The sequence below is a fragment of the Alligator mississippiensis genome, chromosome 3, assembly GCF_030867095.1.
Source record: "Alligator mississippiensis isolate rAllMis1 chromosome 3, rAllMis1, whole genome shotgun sequence".
Classification (NCBI taxonomy): domain Eukaryota; kingdom Metazoa; phylum Chordata; order Crocodylia; family Alligatoridae; genus Alligator; species Alligator mississippiensis.
Genome location: NC_081826.1, coordinates 189,782,012 through 189,794,157, shown reverse-complemented (window position 1 = coordinate 189,794,157; position 12,146 = coordinate 189,782,012). Strand labels below are relative to the sequence as shown.

The 12,146-nt window shown below is 40.6% G+C and overlaps 1 long non-coding RNA gene across 1 annotated transcript; it reads right to left on the bottom strand.

Annotated features, from left to right (window-relative positions):
• Positions 1-7,413: 7,413 nt before the first annotated feature.
• Positions 7,414-11,800, bottom strand: LOC132249134 (uncharacterized). Its single transcript, XR_009460538.1, has 2 exons — positions 11,626-11,800; positions 7,414-7,762 (listed from the first exon to the last, which is right to left on the bottom strand). It is a non-coding gene; the product is annotated as an uncharacterized LOC132249134 (long non-coding RNA).
• Between the last annotated feature and the right edge of the window lie 346 nt (positions 11,801-12,146).

Below are 12,146 nucleotides of genomic sequence, written 5' to 3'. Positions count from 1 at the left end.
TATACATATTTTTACCTAGGCTCTAGTACACCCTGTCACATAGCCAGTCAGCCAGCAAACTCTTGATACATTCCATATTCATGATGTAAGCAGCACAGAGGACCATTTGCTGACTAAAGAGCAGCTGACTGTAGCAGACATCATCACAGAACCTCACCTACAAGCTCCCACTTTGCTGTGTTTAAGTTTACATCATCCCTTCTATTTCATGTACTAAGGAAAAGCAATGCTTTTTCAAGATCTCAGAGCTCACTCATGGCCAGACCCTGCCCCACAGGCCAGTGAAGCAACATCTGGGTGAGCCAACCTCTGCATCTGTCCCTGGAGAAGCCAAAGAGTTGGCTACTGGGAACTGCTCCCAAACATTTAGTGCTTTGCTTGGAAGTAAGACTCAGGCTGGGTATTTGTTCTTGCTCTTAACACATAGCTGGTCTCCAAGATCCTATTTTTTCTGATTGCTGTTTCCCAGGTTTATGCTCCTGGCCCTGGTTTCCTGGTCTGCTGGCAGTGATCACAGCTCCAGACCTCAGCGTTCACTAGTGACTGCCCATGCCCTGGTTTTGCTACATCTTCCCACTAGTTGATTTGATTCTTCTGTATTTTAAGAACCAAGAAAACAAGCTCCTTAATAGTCAAAAGTAGAGGTTTTTACAGAGGGCCAAGTAGAAAAAATCAGTTATGTTCTTAAATTATGGAATGATAGAACTTTCTGTTCCCAAGCATGTCTTTAAATTTATATAGGAAATGCGTCTATGGAGTCTATGGGACGTAACCTAAATACAAACCTTGCAATGTGGCTCTACATTTTATGAAGTAGGAAGCTGAATTTGCATACCACAATAATTAATGTGATTAAGCAGACCCAGCACTGCTATATACTTGTGAAAGTTTGGAACTGCCAAGCGGCTTGACTGTTATGGGATTCTATTATCTTTCTTACTTACTTGATGTCCTCTCCTAAGCCATGTGGATGAATCACTGGTGAGAGTTGAGAACTATTCCTATTCCTAAGAAAAACTCCTAGAACAGTCAGTGGAAATTTGTTCTCCATAAAAACAGTGTTGGCTAAAGAATAAGACCTTGGAGGTAGTTCACGTGGGTCTTCCCAACTTGGTTTCCACTTACTGTAATTGAAGCCACACAACTCAAACCTCTGTATAACTGGCTGATAATGATTTACCTCTTAAATCCTCTTCTTGTTTGAAAATCCCATTGAGCCATGGGAATGGCCTCCCAACCTAACCATGTTTATTTATATGTACTTGAGTAAATGTTTTGCATATGTGTTTGAAACTGGGCCAAATAATCTCCAATTAAACTGGGAAAAATGAATTTCCGTGGCAACTGCAGATGGAGTATAAGCCTGGTTGGCCAAGCGGGAGATCCTGGGTGGATAAGGTTACAAAATATAGTGCTTAAAATGCTATTTGACACTGGCACTCTATCTGTACTACTGTTTCCACCATTGCTATCACAGGTATTCTCCACAGATAGGCATTTTTTTGCAGAAAAGACCAGTAAACACATAGCAGAAAATGACTTTCTGCCACTACTCTCCCTCTCCAAAGCAGGGGAAAGGGGAACTCCTTGCATGCCATGTAAACGGGAATGCAGTTGCACTGGATCAGTAATGTTCCCCTGATGATATATGCATAAGAGGGAGGAGAAGGGTCTTGCCTCCTGCTGTTCCCATGGTGGGAGGAAAAGCAAGGAAGACTATGAATCTAACACAATTAAAATATATTTACTTGCAATATTACCCACTTTCTCCAAAACCAAGCAAACTCCTTGTACACTCACAAATGGATAGGAGTCTGTGGCTGCCCTAGGTTTGACTCTTCAAGAAAAGAGGGAAAAATGGGAAGGATAGCAGGGAAGAAAAAGCAAGAAAAGAAGAGCAAGGTGGAAAATCAGAGAAGAACAGGACATAAAAGCATAAAAAAAAAATAGAAAAAATAAGGCTGGAAAGGACCTCAGGAGGTGTTCCAGTCCAACCCTATGCTCAAAGCAGGATCATCCCTATCTAACCCATCCCAGCCAAGTGTTTCTCTAATCTGCTTTCAAAAAATTCCAAATATGTAGGAGGGTGGGGAATGAGAAAAATGTTAGGAATAAAACATTATACTTAATACATCTACTAAATGCTACTTTAAAGATTTCCCAGTGTAAAGAGAAATTTCCCAGCTGCAAGGGTTTGCTTCTATAATAATCCAATGCAGCCCTGTGGTCAGGGCTTGAAACTGGACACTGGTCCTTTTGCAGATGCTAAGCATGTCTCAGTAACCACACCTCACCCATCATTGCCATGACAGTCAGCTGTCCTTGGTGGAGCTGCAGCAGCTGTTGAAGTCTAACACTGAACCTGGCAAGCTAAGTAGACTGCACACATTTTCTACTTTGCATGTGGCACATTGAATGTGGTAGTTTCAGGAGAAGGGAAACAGCAGCGGTAGCTTGAGAAAAAGTCAGTTTTCCAATAAATCTGTTCAGTAGTAGTGAGACCAAGTTGTCTTTTGCTAAATGATTGTCCCTGTGAATCAACTCCATGAAATATTTGTATAATCTTCATCTGCAGTTAATGTGGTTTCTCCCTGATCTGCTCCATGGTGAGTCAAACGTTCTGCAATTCAGAATCACAGCAACACAGTTTCTTTATTTGAATTTATTAAATTTGGGGCCATTTGTCCTAAACACCTCTGCCATGCCAGTTGGAGAGGTTTATTTCCAGAACAGTAGAGAGAGTGATGGGAAGAAACACAGCTATCCAGAATAAGTATCTGGGACTCCACTTGTCATCCCAAACCTTTCAAATAATGTAGAACATCTTGTCTTCTCTCCAGCTCTAGCTCTTTATCTCAGATTCTGCAGCAGTGGGCTGTGACCATTAAAAACCCGCTGTCTGTCTTTCCCTAAAAGAATTGGCTCCCATGGCCAGGGAAATTCCTGAGGCTGCAAGTTCGGCAGTGCCTTCCCTTGAATGGATTCTGGACATGTTAGGCAACAAAGATGCTATGGCTAGATGAAAAACAGAAGCTTTTCCTAATTTTTATTGGTCAGATTGAGCTGTCCTCTCATCATCCATAGTTAATTTCAGACATGTGGTAGGTCCTTCACTCCAGAACACATTTCCTTCAGGAAGAGCTATGCTTTGAACATGCTTCCTGAGATATGAGTCTTACTGAGTTGCACCGTGTCTGCCCCTGAGTGCTGCTGCCTGAGCATTATCTTTGACCACCACAATAGGGTGTTTCCACTGACTAGGCTATCTGATTTGAGTTCTCTTTGAGAGCATTATCTGAGCCCTTTTATTCCTGAGTATGGCTCAAAAACTTCATTGTCTTTTATTTGCATGTTTGTTTTAGATAGCTTTTGCTTGATCTACCCATATAAAATCTTTCTTTTCTGGGGAGGCTGTTTCTAGATCCTCAAAGGCTGTTTCTGAGAGTGGTTTTATTTCGACTGTATCAAGTTTGGAGTGAAATGAGGAACTGATGCAGCCTAAACTGGGTAATAGCCAGGTGTTATCCCTACGGAAATGGGAAATGAAACAAGCTGAATGTTGATTTTAAAATCACTCATTTCAGTGGCTTTTGTTGAAAAAAGGCAGCAAAAACTGGCATAGCTCTTGCTGTCAGTTGCAACAATGTATTTCTGAACAAGGCAGCTGAAGTCACAATTACTCTAGTTTATAGTTTTGTAGCTAAAGAGTAGAACTGGCCCAGCTAGTAACTAACTAGATAATAAAGTTTAGATCCTCAGACATATTTATGAACCTGATTCCTATTTAGGTGCCTAAATATCACTGAGGATCTGGACTTCCAAAGGCTCCAAAATAATAATAAAGATTGCAGATGCCCTCTACTGGATACAACAGCCTTCCCAAATAATTAGTTATTAAACAGGCTCTTTAAAGAGTTGCTGTCAACTTGTTTTCAACTCCTAATATAGGTTATGACTGAAATTTACAAATGTCAGAGCCTTAAGTTCAACACTGACATTAATATTGAGGAGTTGAAAGAAATGATCCAGCTTTCAGAGGTGCAGACGTCAGCTGCCACTGACGTCAGTTTAGGTTGTGGGTGCTCAGCAGCTGTGAAAATCAGACTACTTTTATAGGTGGTTAAATATTTATTTAGGAGCCAAACCTTATTTACAAAAGAAACCTAATATGAATTATATATATATATATATTAACCATTTTAATTCCAATTGAAACTTGCACTAGGTTTTAAACATTTCAATTTCAATATTCTCCTTCAGAGGTCTGTGCTTACCCCCAAAAATCAAACTGACAAGAATCAAATGTGTGAAACTGAGCAGCATAGATTCACTGTCTAAGTTGAAGAAAACATATCAGCAGCAACACAGATAAATAAATAGATTAGATATTTCACATTCTTTTATGCTGAATAATCTAAGTAATTTTAGAAATATTAATATTTTTTTAAATCATGTCTTGATGGCCTCCCTTAAACAAATGAAGGAGACTGAGTTAATATTATAGAATCTGGAGTTGAATTTATAGGCTCCAGATTATTACTTCCAATTCTGAGCTATCTGGGGAGTTAATGTAGGTGTATTTAAGAAAGAGGCTACATTGGTATATTTCATATAAGGATAAACTGGATAAATTCTTGTAGCATTAGTTTTTGTTTCATCTTAAAAGGCTAGTAAATTACATCTTACTCATACAACGGGTAAAAAGTGGTATGAAAATATCAGGAAGGCTAAGAAATCAGCAATCTCTCAAAAGTCAGGGAATTCCAAAACTTCAAGCATTAACCTTAAGGGAATGAGCCACACAACTCCCCCAGAAAGTTTTTTTTTTCTTTAACTGTGCAACACTGCACATCCTGTTCATCGCGTGATGTAGCTGAAATAACAGCAATATGTTAAAGTTTAAATATAACAAAGAAAACAGGAAGAGAAAAAGCTATATGGCTAAATTAAAGTTGTGGTAAGAACCTTAACTTTTGGGCCTTTCTGACCTACAGAAAGAACTCAGTCCTGCTAAACCACTTCAGCAGGTGTCCCTTGAGTGAAGCACCTAAAGCACAACAGCCTTGATAGAGACACCATAAATAAGGAACTTCTGAAATGGTCTTCTTTTAATCAATATGTGTTTAACTGCACTGTCTGTGACAAATGTATCTTTAATTGAAGATCCTATTCTTTCCTCAGGATGCCCTAATTAAAGGAGACCATAACAACAGCATGAATAAACCATTCTGGTTTAATACACTGAAATATAAGAGAAACTTCTAACATGCATGTGTGAAAATATCTACTCTAAATAGTAAGAGTTTTTCAAATGCTGAATAATTTCCCTCAAACTGTGATGTTTTCCTTCAGTTCTGCACAACTGAAGTTTTGCTACTGACTTCAGTGGGATTAGGAACAGGCTCTGAATGAGGAGTTTACAGTAAATTGGGTTGGAAATTTCTGGTTTCACCCATTTTGAAGTGTCTCTTGTTAATATTTGAATACCTCTGAAAGTTGGGAAACTCCAAATGCAAATCTTTCAGCTTGTGTGAAGGAGGGAAGTGGACTGTTTTCCATATTTGAGTAATTTAAGAATAGGTTAGGTGATTTTTCTCAGACTTTCCCCCCCAAAGAATAAACTTAGTGTGAAGACTCAGTGTGAAGATTTTTTTCAACTCTAAAAACATTGTTAACAATGTTAATAGAGGCTGAAAAGGGAAAGGGGAGATATTAGAAAAGATGCAAAATCTCAAGATGTAACTGTCTAGCATTTACTATCAGTATACATTTTGGTCTTACCATAATATTTTAATCTTTTATATTATTTCTCTTTTAAACTGTTTTCCACTGACATTGTTCTCTTGATGCCCCAGACATTCCCAAGGTAATAGGATGGCAATGAGTAGCAATCAGCACAGGGTTAATTTTGAGTGACGTCTTTGAAATGTTGACCTTTATTTCAGTGACTTAAGTCAAACTTTGTGTACTCCGCTGGAATGCCTTGTGCTGGGTCCCCACCAAAGCACCAGCTGCTGTTTGAAACCATCCCCAGAGCAATCCAGTTTTACAAGCTCGGTGCAACTGTTATTAGGAATGATTCATGACCACAACCTTGCCTTTTGAGAAAGAAAGGTTCTATATTATTCTCTTCTTGTTTAGTCTACTGACCAACTGCAGTGTTGTCTCTTGTTTGTTCTTATCAATTCTTGTATGCATTTTAATTCCTTACATTTCATCATTTTACTCCATGTTTTATATCACTTTGCTGCTGTGAAAAGGGTGGAATTAGGAATGTTAGCAAATCAGACAGGAGTAAGCCAGGAAATAGGCATCCACTGTTATATAATAGCAATAGGGAAATAACTTGTGTAAGTTAAAAAAAAAATGTTTCTGGCACATTGTATTAGCCACTGGCTTCAGCTCTCACATAGAGAAGAATGTGTGGGTGTGGGCATGCTCCAGGAAGCTACAGCGTATACAACAGGGGAGGGGGAAGTCCAGAACAGGATGCTAGCTGCATTTAACTTTGACAGCATTCTAAGCCAAGGCAAAGGAAAGCTGTGGGGCATGGTCATACTTTTAGGAGGGAAAGATATATATTATTTAGCTATGGCAAATTTATGGTGAATCAGTGGGGTGACACAGCAGATGAAATCTTAGTTTCTGCGTTGTCAATAGGAAAATTCCCACTGCCTTCAAGGTGGCCAGGATTTCACCACGGTAGTAAAGGTTGAATTTGGTTCTCCATTATAAGATCAGTTTTCAGTCTCTCCAACTTCCTCATAAGGAAACTGATCTTTAAATTTTGTATGATGTGTCTTATTCTAGGGTAGAGTTCTTTGGGGAATCCTATTCATACTATTTGTCCCAGACATAATGTGCTCCAACTTCTCTCAAAACTCTAATTTGTGAGTATGACAGATGGTCAGTTTCCTGAATGCATATCTCTGAAATCGCTTGAATGTAATCTGTGGTGGGTCTACATGGCACAATACAGTGTACAAGCCAGCTTGTGTGTAGATATAGCATGGTGTCATTAGTGTAATGTTCTACAAGGACTAATATAACCTATATTTCAGCAGCACCATTCTATTGCCCTGTTTGCATGAATGATAGTAAGAAGGTCCCTTTTTCATAGAGTTTAAAATCTAAATACAGAGCTTACAATCTACATTTGAGTGGAGTTCAGAAAATACCCCTGAAATATTTCTAAGGATTCCATGCCCTTTAAAAGACCAAGTGTTAGATGCTCTGTAAATGAGTAAAATTCCTCACTACCATGCAATCTTTCATCAATGTCTCATCACCTCCCCTGTTTTCCTCCCAAACTTAATGTTGCAGTCCAATGTAATTTTTGAAAATAAATTAAAAAAAAATCAATTATGATGAGTTTATAAAATCCAATACTTTAGATAAGGCAATAGGCATGGATATTTGTGGGTAATATCTTTTATTGGACTAAATGCACGGTTGGGAGGTTGGGATAAAGTTACGCAAACTCTCCAATGCAAGGTATTCTTAATGAGGTCACTCCTTTGTCATGTATTAGTTTGAAGTTTGCATATATTTTTCAACATGTTACTGTAAGGCAATGTTAAATCTGTAGTAAATTAGATGGGTTGACAATGAGCCGGCAATGAGTGGAGAAGTTTTATGTGTTGGTAAGAAAATAGTTGGACTGGCTGGCAATTCTACTAATTCATCCTGGTAGCAGGTGTTGATGATCCTTCTTGAGAGATGTTAGTAGATTCTTCTAATTCATCAGTGTAGGTATGGAAGTCTGGAAGAGAAAAGTCAAAGGATGTTGTCTCTTCTCTTGTATCACATATCACTTTTTCACTCGCTCCTACTTCACACAGATGATATTTCCTCAACCTACCTTAACCTTGTATAGAGTGGAGAAGACCACACAATGTACTTTAATGGGTCTATGTCCTCTTTACAAAGTTAGGCAGGTACATCCATATCTACAGAACTAGAGCTTCCTTTGGTAAACACTCTCAATAAGCAGAATGAGAGTGAGGTGGGCATATATTGATGTAAAACCCTACATTTATTCTGTTCCATGTTTTCCTTTTATTAATAAAAATGTCTTTCTACTCAATTAATATGTCAATCAAGCTGACAGTTTACTGAACGCTGATGTATGCTAGTGCTAGTGATCAATTAGCTTTAAATCTTCTGTTATAGGTAAATAATATGTTACCTGTGCTACATGTATCCAATAACCAAGGATCTGGCTTTTTAATTTTCCATGGAAAAACAGAAAAAAATGTGGGTTTTCCCTTTTAACTGAGAAATATGCAGATTTCCCACTTTTGCAAAGAGCTCTCTGAAGGCTGGCAGAGTTCTAGCCTGCAAGGGGCTGGGGGGAGTCAGGCAGGGAGTGCCATGTGCATATGCATGCTCACACATGCATATGACCTCCAGGCAGCCTGGAGAACAGCTCCCACAGGTAAGTCTGCCAGAGGGTGAGGTGGGGTTGAGGCCACCATAGGGATGGAGGGAGTTGGGCAGGGCTACGGCTTGGCCTTCTGTCCAGCTGAGGTGGTGCACAGGGCTTAGGGCCTGGGGCTGGAATGTGCAGCCGCAGGGTTCCAGTGGGGACCAGGACGGAGCTGCAGGCAGCTTGTCTGGGGGTCAGAAGGGGTGGGGCTGGCTCCCCACCACTGTTCATACTCTTGGGAGTTTCAGAGATGGCATGTGCCCCCCAGATTTGTGCACAGGGCAGGAGTGGGCTGCCAGCTGTGAGCTTGGGGCTCCCCAACCTATGCCTTCCTCCCAGGGCCTCTGCAGCCTAGTGGGTGGGACCTGGTATGGCAGGGCAGAGCAGTGCAGGGTGGGGAACTCCTTGCTGCTGCAAGCCCTGCATCACCCTGGCAAAGTGCCCCCTGCCCTCCTGGCAACCTCAGGGGTGGCAGCACAGAGTTGTGGTCCTTGCTGCCACCAGGTGGGCAAGGGGCACCTTTCCAGGGTGGCACGGAGCTCCCAGCACTGGCAGTGAGCTTCCCCATCCAGCCCCGCTCTGCCCTGCTGCATCAGATCTCACCCGCTGGGCTGCGCAGGCCCCAGGGGGAAGGCATCAGGGTGGGGAGCCCGAGTCCACAGTGAGCAGCCTGTACCTGCCTCCCTGGCACGGGCTCTGCTTTGGCCATGGCACCCATGGGGGGGGGGGGTTCCATGCTTCGCTCTGCCACAACAGCTGCCACCTCCCATGGACTGCAGCCAGGGATCAGGTGCTGCAGCAGAGGGCAGGGGCTGCAGACCCAGGTCCCTAGCCCTATAGCCCTGGCAGCTGGAGGCCCCCTCTGGCAGGGCTGGGCGGGGTGGGGGCCTGTGGGTGGGGAGTGATGGGCACCAGCAGGGCTGGGGGCTGTGGCTTGGGAGTGAGGGGCCTGGACCTGTGTCCTGGTGAGCAAAGGGGCAGGGAGAGCTCTGAGTTTTCATGATAAAAATCCAAAAATCAAATACCAAAATGTATAGGTATTTAGAATGTATTCTATTATAATGATTATATAGTTATAATATAGTTGTATAGTTATAGTATTCTATTGTTGTTTATTTCACACACACACACACACACACACACACACACATACTGGTGTTTCATTTTAATAATGGATTTTGGGGTTTTTAATCAGAATTTGCAGGGTGAGGGTTATCCGAGAATTTGCGATTTCTAAACAGAGAAAACCAGGTTCCCTGCCAATAACATAATCTTTTTCTCACACAGCAGAGGTAGGGTGCTGAGGTGTGAGTGAAGGGGTCACTGTGGACTTGTCTATACGTCGCTGTAAGGCAATGTTGCTACAGCGCCATGCTTTAGTACTTCCAAAAGGAAGTACGGATGGTTACTGCACCATGCGCACAGTGCGTGGTTAGTTTTCGCTGCTACGTCACCAGGTGGGGAAGGGCTGGGTGGGGAACGGTAATGTGTAGACATGCCTTGTAACATGAAGGAAGGGGCTACATTCCTTAAATGGCTATTTTCAGGTTGGTAGACATCTAAGGTTTTATGAGGTAGAGGAGTCATTATATGAAAAGTATAGTACTTTGTCAAGGTAGGCTCCATCAAGGTCTAATTTCACCTTTTACTGTTTCCTAATTAAGTTTTTTCTTTCCTTATTAACATTATTATTTTATGTTTTTAGAGTATTGGTGCACAGAGTCCCCATCAAAATCAAGCATTGCATTAGTCCAGTGATTTTCAACTGAGGTGCCATGAGCTTCTGTTAAGGGTGCTGCAGGGTACTCTACAATACTAGGTGATGCACAAGCTTCTATACATGATTCACAACATAAACCCAGAGATTTCAATTAAGAATCCATAGATATCCAAAACATTCTGCCTCGTGGTCTTTCTCAGTTCTTTGCGAGAGAAGAATTATTCTATTATTTCTTCATCGTCAAAGGCTAAGAGACATTTCTCGCTTCTGTGAGTGAAAGAGGGAGAATGAGTTGCTTATACATCTTCAGGCAGCCCATTTGAAACTGGTCAGCTAGACAAAGCTCTTCTTGCTCAGTGCAACATCACACTGCAATTTTATATTAGTGCCAAGCATCCATTATTTGTATTGTTTTTGAGATTAACAAGGATTAACTTCTTAATTAATATAATACAGTTATTGCTGGTGGTAAGCCACCCATCTTGACTATTTTATCATAGGCTGAGTTAGAAAACAAATGGTCTCTTCAATGTGCTGAAACAGTAAACTTGCAGAACTTGGTAATGAGCAGCATTACTTTCCAGCAGTTAACCATACTTTGAATCTATCTCCAGAAGTACCACAATTAATGTAGTTGCTGGTACTTGCGTACCTACATTCCCCATCTGCATAATATTTCAAAGGCACGATAGTTCTCATTTTACTAGAGGAGAAAGATGCATGTTCCGTAAAAGGAAACCCCATGCTTCTACTTAATTCTGACTCAACTGACTTGGCAATAAGCAAATTTACCTATCTCCATATCAGTAGCATATTAACTACTGTTGTACCAAAACATCTGAAAGCTTCTGACTTCTTCAAATAGCTCTAAAACTTTGGAGATAGGTAGAAGCAGCATTCTTCACAAGAGGAGAAAGTAATAACTTAATTTCAGATTGAATCTTTCCTCTTTTTTTTGCAGAAAACAACAGTCTACCTTAAAGAAAATAAATAAATCTTTTAAGGGCACCAAAATAAATCAACAGAGGGAAGAGAAGTAATTAAAAGGGATAGTCTTTCAAAATAATGGCACGTATAGAATAACCCTCAAGAGCCACTAAAAGGCCAGGTGTTTGGCCTACTTTTTTGTATTTTTGTCTTTTTGCTGTTTTCCTCTTTCTGCTTGGCTTTATTTTGCAGTCATAGATACAGCTATTCTGTGAATACCTTAGACAAGAGATATATCAAAAGCTATTCAGAATTATTTTATGCTTGTAACCTGAGGCATATAATTTGAAAATACATATAGTCATTTTAATAATCTTTTAAGGTGAAAAACAACTAATTACTAGGTCATTAAAAACTCTTTCCAATATATCATAATTATTAAAAGGGGCGGACTGGAGTTCATACTCTTTACTGTGTTTGGTTTACTTTATCATTTGGAGTTCTTCAAAAGTTCATTAATCTACATTACTCACGGTTCCACTGGTCTTACCTTACACATCTGAATGATCTAGTGTCCCTTCTGAGCCCTGCCTTGTGATCCTCTTTAACTCAGATGGCAGTGGCTGTAAAATGCATTTCTTCACTGTTTTTCCCTGCTTTGAAAGTTGCATTTTGGATCTATTTTCTTCAGTTATCTGAGAGGAAATAATAGGCAGCTATGAGATTGCTGGTACAGTGTCATAGATATACAAATGTAGGAGGTCCTGATCATAGATGGAAGGAGATTTACATATTCTGTTCAAAACAGATTCTTGTACTGACTTACTATGTACCTTTCAGTAGCTCATTATGTCATTAACATCTGTCAGGAGTAGTTCATTCCCTCTCCTCTTCTCCCCCAGGGAGAATTTTTGTGTGCTGCATTGTATTAGGGCTTCTTGTTCCAGCACATGTTCTGTTCTGTGCACTGTGTTTATGTGAGAGAGAGTAAGGTTAAAGAAGTTCAACTTGCACTTGGAGCAGAAAGTGCTGAGGTTTGTGGTAGCAGTAAGTTCCTGTGTAAGTCCATTC